The following is an 8,663-nucleotide window of genomic DNA, read 5'->3' as shown; positions in this document are numbered from 1 at the left end:
AAAGAATTTTCACCTGAGGAATATTTAATGGCAAAGAAGCACCTAAAGAAATGTTCAACATCCTTAGTCAATACGAAAATACAAATCAAAACAACCGTGAGATTTCACCTCACTCAAGTCAGAATGGCTAAGATGAAAAACGCAGGAGACAGCAGGTCCTGGAGAGGTTGTAGAGAAAGAGGAACACTCGTCCACTGCTGGTGTGATTGCTAGCTGGTACAACCACTCTGGGAATCAGTCTGGCGGTTCTTTCGAAAACTGGAAATAATACTACTGGTGGACCCTGCTATACCTCTCTTGGCCATATACTCACAGGATTTTCCAGCATTTAATAAGGAGGCATACTCCACTATGTTCATCGCAGCCCTTATTTGTAATAGTCAGAAGCTGGAAAGAATCCAAATGTCCCTCAACGGAGGAAAGCCTACACAAAATGTGGTTAATTTACACTATGGAATGCTATACAGTCATTAAAAACAATGGTTTCATACAATTCTTAGACATAATGATGTAACAGGAGAAGATAATCCTGAATGAGGTAGCCTAATAACAAAATAACACTCATGGTACGCTGTCACTGATATGTGGATATTAGTCTAGAAACTTGGAAAACCTAAGACACAGTTCACATATCAAATGATGCCCAAGAAGGAGATAGAATAATGTATGGTTCCTTGGGTCCTTAGTAGAACGGGGAAAAATACCTACAGAAGGAGATACAAAGTGAAAGGTTTGAGAAGACATTGAGGGAAAGACCATCCAGAGACTTCCCCACCCAGTGATCCATCCCATATACCATTACACAACCCAGTTACTATTGTGGATGCCCACAAGAGCTGGCTGACCAGAGACAGATATAGCTATAACTTGGGAGGCTCTGCTAGTGCATAAAAAATACAGAGGGTGACACAGTCAACCAACCATTAAATGGAGCACATCCAGAATGGGGGATCTAGAGAAAGGACGCAAGGAGCTGAAGGGGTTTGCAGTGGTTTTTGGCTCCTATACATTTCTTCCTGTTTCTTATAATTCTTTTACTTAGAATCATAATAGTATTCCCAGAATTATTAGAGGGCTAAATTAAAAATTGATTTTCACTGATAGAACCATTGATTCATTACTAGTATTTAAAAGAATTTAACAAATAACTTTATGGATAGATATTTATCTCTATCTTTCAGGAGAGCACAGCTTTAATTGTGTTCTAATTAGTTTGCTCTAAGCTCTTTCATTTAATGAGGAGAAATATTATCAAAAATATATTAGAAAGTTTGCAGTTCCCTCTATAGTGTTTCTTCAAACTTATTGACTTTTATTTTAATTTAGATATCTTCAACACATAGTCATCAACATATCATTTTATTATAGTGACTTCTAAATATGATCACTCTTCTGAAATTTTATTTACAAAGTTGTGTATCTATCTGGCAATCTCCTTCATTTTAGTATCATTGTGCAACTCTAGAAATAATCATCATTTCTTAGATAACACAGTCACAAAATCATATATGTTGCATTTCTTCTTATATGTGTTTATTAACCTTTAAGCTTTATACACATATTTTATATTTGTTTTGTCTTGAGATAGAGCCCTTACTGTCCTGGAATTCACTTTGTAGACCAGGCTGACCTCAAACTCAGAGATATTCTTGTCTCCACCTCCCAAGTTCTGGGATTAAAGGTGTGGTCTTACCACTACCTAAAAATATACACATATTTTTAATATCAGAATAACCACAACAATTATGTAGCTGTTAAGGGACCACTGTGAAAGATGAGGTATAGATATTCTGTGGAAGGAGAAATCAAGTTTAGTATTATTAAGGGATAAACCAGAAAACAGAAAGAAATAGGAATGTGTCAACAGATTAAAGGAGGGAATGTGAAGGACAGTTAACATTAAAAGCATTTATAAAGTCAAATAGAAAGCAGATATTATAGACTATTTCTAATGTGTGTGTGAGTGTGTGTGTGTGTGTGTGTATGTACATGAAAGTAATTGAAATGTAATGACCACACAGAAATGACAATGCCCTAACTTGACATCAACTGCCTCCCAATTAAACTTACAGTGCTAGGAATGGTTTGGATGTATCTAAGAAGACCTGTTGGAAACCAGAGTTCACAAGATATTGTCATTTTATTGTTACCATCTAAAATCTGACACCATTGCCCTATTCACTAAGGGAAACACACTTGATGAAGTTAAGTTGATAACCAAAGAGAAAGTCTACTTTTACTGACTAGCATTAATAGGACTGGAAGCCAATTTGAATATTAATATGGAAGAAAAGTAAACATAAGTATCACACAGCTACAAATATTGTGACATACAAAGTAATCCATCGGATAGATCTAATGTAAAAAAAAAAATATGAGGAAACAAGTTTTTGAATTGTCTACAGTATTTGATATTATACTCTCATTACTTTCCTTTTCCTATCCTCCCTCAAAAATCTTCCCATACATCTATTCTTGATTTTTGTTCAAATCAATAGTTATTTTTATAATTCGCTACTTTATACTACTGTTTGTATGTGTGTGTATTTAAAATTTTAATTAAGATAGATTTTTCTCATATATCTTAGTTATGGTTTCCCCTACCTCTACTCTTCCAAGTTCATCTCAATATACACTCTCATCTAGACCTGGGTTTTCTTAGAAAACAGACTTCTAAGGAATATTTATAGCACTAAAATATTATAAATATAATATAATAAAAACTAACACCTTGGAATTGGACAAAGAAAACAAAGAGAAATAGCCAACAAAAGAAACAAGAATCAGAGATAGGATGTAGAAAATTATAGTTTTATTGGAAAATTAGTAATATAAAATGCTTTAGTCTTTTTATGTTTGCAGGAGTGGTCTGTGTTATGCCCCTCTGATAAAGGAACTCACCCTGTGTCCTAGGAGAGTCTCTCGAATATTCATGCTCTACTGACGTGTTCACCAGACTGAATCCCTATGATCAAGAGAGCTTAGGAGCTTCTCTTTCTTTTCATAGCTGACTCTGTTCTACCATCTAACTAGGAGACATAAGAGATTCTCCCTTAGACCTCATTAATTAGAAATTCACTTTTATCAGCAAAAATAGACCCTCAGAGAACTCTGAATTCTAGTCCAAGGACAATGGGTAAATCCTCAGCCAGGTTCAAAGATTATCTATCCTTAAGCTACTCATAAGAAAGGTACCTGTTCTTCATTTTCCTATACCTGTAGCTTACTGTAAGTTTAAGTAGGGAAAGATTCTGGGAGTTTGACCAGTCTTTCAGAAGAAACATCAGATGGATGTCCAGCCTGAAGTGGAATACACAGAGATAAGTGTTGTCTAGAAGTATATGCCATCATCGAGGCATGGAGTACCTAGACTGTGCTCCTTTACAGAAAGTAAACAGGGATATTTCCCTTCTGTCCAACAGGGTCTAGGACATATCTCTTTTCCACAACGTTGGTAGTTTTCTTCCTCTGAATACTTAGTCAAAGCTTTAAAAGTTACTCCGTTGACCCAATGGACTCCCACGACATCCCCTTCTGGGCAAGGGCACATGGTATATTTTACCTCTGACCAAAGAGCATGGCTCCATCTGGTTAGAATTGAAAGAATTCAAGAAGAACAAGTAAATCCTGGAACCTAGTGCTGCTTTTCTTGGGTATAGTCACTGGATATGGTATAAAAATCATCCATCTGGCTCATTTCTGGTTGGTTGAACAGAATTCTTAGGATGCGATCATGCTGGGGATACCCACCCAATATGCACATGCATCTTGATATTTATACTTGACTCTTTCAAATTTGTGTAAATATGTGGATATTATATACTGTGAAGAAGAATGAGAATGTGGGGCAGTGGTAGGACCTCATGAGCCAGGTAGTCAATATAACTTTTACTCAGAGTGTTATGGAAATTTTTACACCCTCAGTCTCTCCTGTCACATGGACCTCAGAACCTTTTCTCTTCATAGAGGTACTCACATCTTCTATCTGACTATGTAGACATCAGATGTTTCCACTGACACAAAGGGAGCCTGTAATCATTTCAGTTTGTAAAAAGGAGGCCTAGACATTCATTTAATGTGAACAGACCCATACAACATCCTGATATTATGCAATGAGACTCAGACATTCCTTAATAAATGTTTCCCTGATGTTTTCGTCAGTCCACAGTAAATCTTAGGCTAAATATTGATGCCATGAAGAATAATTGACATACGTACTCTGTCAAGGAATGTGGCTATATTCTACATTGGTGTTCCCCCAGAAAGCTCCCCCTTCAAGAAAGCCTCAAGTCTCTGGATGATTAAGCACATCTCCCTCTGAGTCAAGACCAAGCAGTCCTCTGCTACTTATGAACCAGTGGCCTTTGACCAGTTCATGTATGCTGCCTGGTTGGTGGCTCAATCTCTGGGAACTCCATAGGTTCTGGGTTGGTTGTGTCTTATGACATTGCCATATGCTTCATTTCCTTCAATCCTTTCCCTAATAGACCCCATAGTTGTCTCAGACTTTAGTAAAGTGGGTGGGAATAAGGGTATGTATCTTTTCCAGTTAGCTGCTACTAGGGCCTCTCAGAGTACAACCATGCTAAGCTCTTGTCTATAAGCACATCAGAGTATCAGTAATAGTGTCAGGACTTGGTGCTCTCCCATGAGAAGGATCCCAATTTAGACCACATTTCCTTCAGTTCCTTCTCTGTTTTGTCCCTCCATTTTCTTTACAATGGTATAATTCTGGATCAGAAATTTTGATTGTGGCTTGGTAACCATGTTCCTACATTTGCAGCCCTGTCTATCTATTAGAGGTCTACTGTCTCCACTGTTGGGCATTCCTTCTCCTGATGCCTATAATGACTTCATGTTTCTTCATGTATTGAGATGATTAAGAGAAAATCATATGAATCTTTCAATTTATTTTGAGATTGGCAAAATGCAACAAAATTAACAGGAAATGAGAAAATGATGAAATAGTGTTGGTATGCTGCATGGTACCTTCAGAGATTTCCTTTTTTGTATGGGGGTGCTACAGATATCTGTATTTAATTATATAAAAATATGTTAAAGAATATAGAAGAAGGTACCCTGTACTATGAAGAAAATAAAGCTGAAATATATATTTGAATATACAGACTGGGTCCAGTAATGCACAGTTTGTGGTTATATTAATGGTTGAAGTAAAATGTGTATTTCCTACTCATTCTACTCTGATGCCCATTTGTGGCCTCAGAAAATGGAGAACTCAACATAGGATTTGTTTCAACATAGTGATTTCGGTCCTCTATACATTTGCTATCTCCTATTGTGTTATCTATCTATCTATCTATCTATCTATCTATCTATCTATCTATCTATCTATCTATCTATCTATCTATCTCTATCTCTATCTCTATCTCTATCTCTATCTCTATCTCTATCTCTATATCTATCTATCTATCTCTATCTCTATCACTATCTCTATCTCTATCCCTATCCCTATCTCTATCTCTATCTCTATCTATCTATATCTATATCTATCTATATCATCTATATCTATATCTATATCTATATCTATATCTATATCTATATCTATATCTATATCTATATCTATATCTATATCTATATCTATATCTATATCTATATCTATCATCTATATCTATATCTATATCTATATCTATCTATATACCTATACCTATACCTATACCTATACCTATACCTATACCTATACCTATATCTATATCTATATCTATATCTATATCTATATCTATATCTATATCTATATCTATATCTATATCTATATCTATATCTATATCTATATACCTATACCTATACCTATACCTATACCTATACCTATACCTATACCTATACCTATACCTATACCTATACCTATATCTATATCTATATATCTATATCTATATCTATTTCTATATCTATATCTATATCTATATCTATATCTATATCTATCTATCTATATCTATCTATATCTATATCTATCTATATCTATCTATATCTATATCTAATCTATATCTATATCTGTCTATATCTATCTATATCTATCTATCTATCTATCTATATCTATATCTATATCTATATCTATATCTATATCTATATCTATATCTATATCTATATCTATATCTATATCTATATCTATATCTATATCTATATCTATATCTATATCTATATCTATCTATCTATATCTATATCTATATCTATCTATATCTATATCTATCTTTATCTATACACCTATATCTATATCTATATCTATATCTTTATCTATACATCTATATCTATATCTATATCTATATCTATATCTATATCTATATCTATATCTATATCTATATCTAATCTATATCTATCTATTTCTCTATCTCTCTATCTCTCTATCTCTCTATCTCTCTATCTATCTATCTATCTATCTATCTATCTATCTATCTATCTATCTATCTATTTATCTATCTATATATATCCATTGTTTCTCCAAGTCCCTATATTGATAAGTGTTTTTTCTCTTGTACCAACTGCCCACTTTCTTCTCTGTCCAATTCATTCCTTGCAGAAAATAGGTGTATATATGAAGATGTGGGTTCAGGCAGTCTTCAACCTTAATCTTGGTAATAGAATAGCTATACAATGTCTAAAACCCAAAGGAGGACTGAGCACACTATGGCAATTATCCTCAACGTTCTTAATGCTAAAACCCATTAAAATAGCTCTTCATTTTGTGGTGAAACCCAACCACAAATTTATTTTATTCTTACTTTGTAAATTTTATTTAAATACTGTTATGAATTGTAATGTAAAGTATATGATATTCAAGGTATTGGATACATGTCCTCTGTGAAAGGGTACTTCAACTCTCAAAGGGTTTATGTTGTGAACCATTGCTCTATGGGTTATCCTTACAATCAGTATAAAGTGTTGTCTTTGTTTTTGCAAAACTAACTTTATTTAGGGTTTTAAAGGCTTCAACCTACCTTTTATCCTTAAACAAGTGGTAATTCAGAAGGAAAGATAATAGAAGAGTGGGTTGTGGACCTGCATAGAAGTAACTTGTGGGGGAAATTTAATTTTCTTTTTTTCTTTTTTTCTTTTTTCTTTATTTTTATTTTTATTTATTTATTTATTTATTTTGGGGGGGGTCAGGATACTAGTCCTATACAAAAACAATCACAAAACCCAAATCAGTGTTAGAATAGCACTAGTAAACATCAAACACAAATCACTACATGATCATGGTTCAGCAGAAAGTACAAGGCCCATCTAAATCAACATCAGTCAGTGAAATGGGCAGAATCAGCCAGAATACCACAAGTAGCATTTCTTTCTATGAAATGAAGACCTGTATTCTTTGTATATATTCGATATTAGCTCTCTATAGGATGTAGGGTTTGTGAAGATATTTTCCCAATTTGTTGGTTGCCATTTTGTCCTTTTGATGGTGTCCTTTGCCTTACAGAAACTTTGTAATTTTGTGAGATCCCATTTGTCAATTCTTGATCTTAGAGCATAAGCTATTGTTGTTCTGTTCAGGAACTTTCCCCCTGTGCCCATGTCCTCAAGGGTCTTCCCCAGTATCTTTTCTAATAGGTTCAGTGTGTCTGGTTTTATGTGGAGGTCCTTGATCAACTTGGACTTGAGCTTAGTACAAGGAGATAAGAATTGATCAATTCCATTCTCTCCTGCATGCTGAACTCCAATTCTTCCAGCACCATTTGTTGAAAAGACTATCTTTTTTTACACTGGATATTTTCAGCTCCTTTGTCGAAGATCAAGTGACCATACGTGTGTGGATTCATTTCTGGGTCTTCAGTTCTTTTCCATTGGTCCACTTGCCCGTCTCTGTGCCAATAGCATGCAGGTTTTAACCCTATTGCTCTGTACTATTGTGTTAAGTTTGGGATACTAATAACCCCAGTAGTTCTATTACTGTTGAGAATAGTTTTAGCTATCCTGGGTTTTTTTTTTTTTTTTTTTTTTTTTTTTTTTTTTTTTTTATTCCAGATAAATCTGGGAATTGTTTTTTCTAACTCTGTGAAGTACTGAGCTAGGATTTTGATGGGGATTGCATTGAATCTGTATATTGCTTTTGGAAAGATGGCCATTTCAACTATATTTATCCTGAAAATACATGAGCCTGGCAGATTTGGGAACCAAAGAACCCTATTAAAAATGAGGTACAGACCTAAAGAAAGAATTTTCCCCTGAAGAATTTCATATGGCTGAGAAGCACCTTAAGAAATGCTCTACATCATTAGTCATCAGGGAAATGCAGATCAAAACAACCCTGAGATTTAACCTCAAACCAGTCAGAATGGCTAAGGTTAAAACTCAGGAGACAGCAGTTGTTGGCGAGGATGTGGAGAAAGAGGAACACTCCTTCACTGCTGGTGGGGCTGTAAAATGGTACAACCACTTTGGAAATCAGTCTGGCGGTTCCTCAGAAAACTGGAAATGACACTTCCGGAGAACTCTGCTATACCTCCCCTGGGCATATACCCAGAGGATTCCCCAGCATGCAATAAGGACACATGCTCCACTCTGTTCATAGCAGCCTTATTTATAACAGCTAGATGCTGGAAAGAGCCCAGATATCCCTCAGTGAAGGAATGGATACAGAAAACATGGTATATATACACAATGGAGTACTATTCAGCAATTAAAAACAATGAATTCATGATTTCTTTAAGCAA

This window comes from Apodemus sylvaticus (genome assembly GCF_947179515.1).
Source record: "Apodemus sylvaticus chromosome Y unlocalized genomic scaffold, mApoSyl1.1 SUPER_Y_unloc_1, whole genome shotgun sequence".
NCBI lineage: Eukaryota > Metazoa > Chordata > Mammalia > Rodentia > Muridae > Apodemus > Apodemus sylvaticus.
This window is presented reverse-complemented; position numbering follows the sequence as displayed.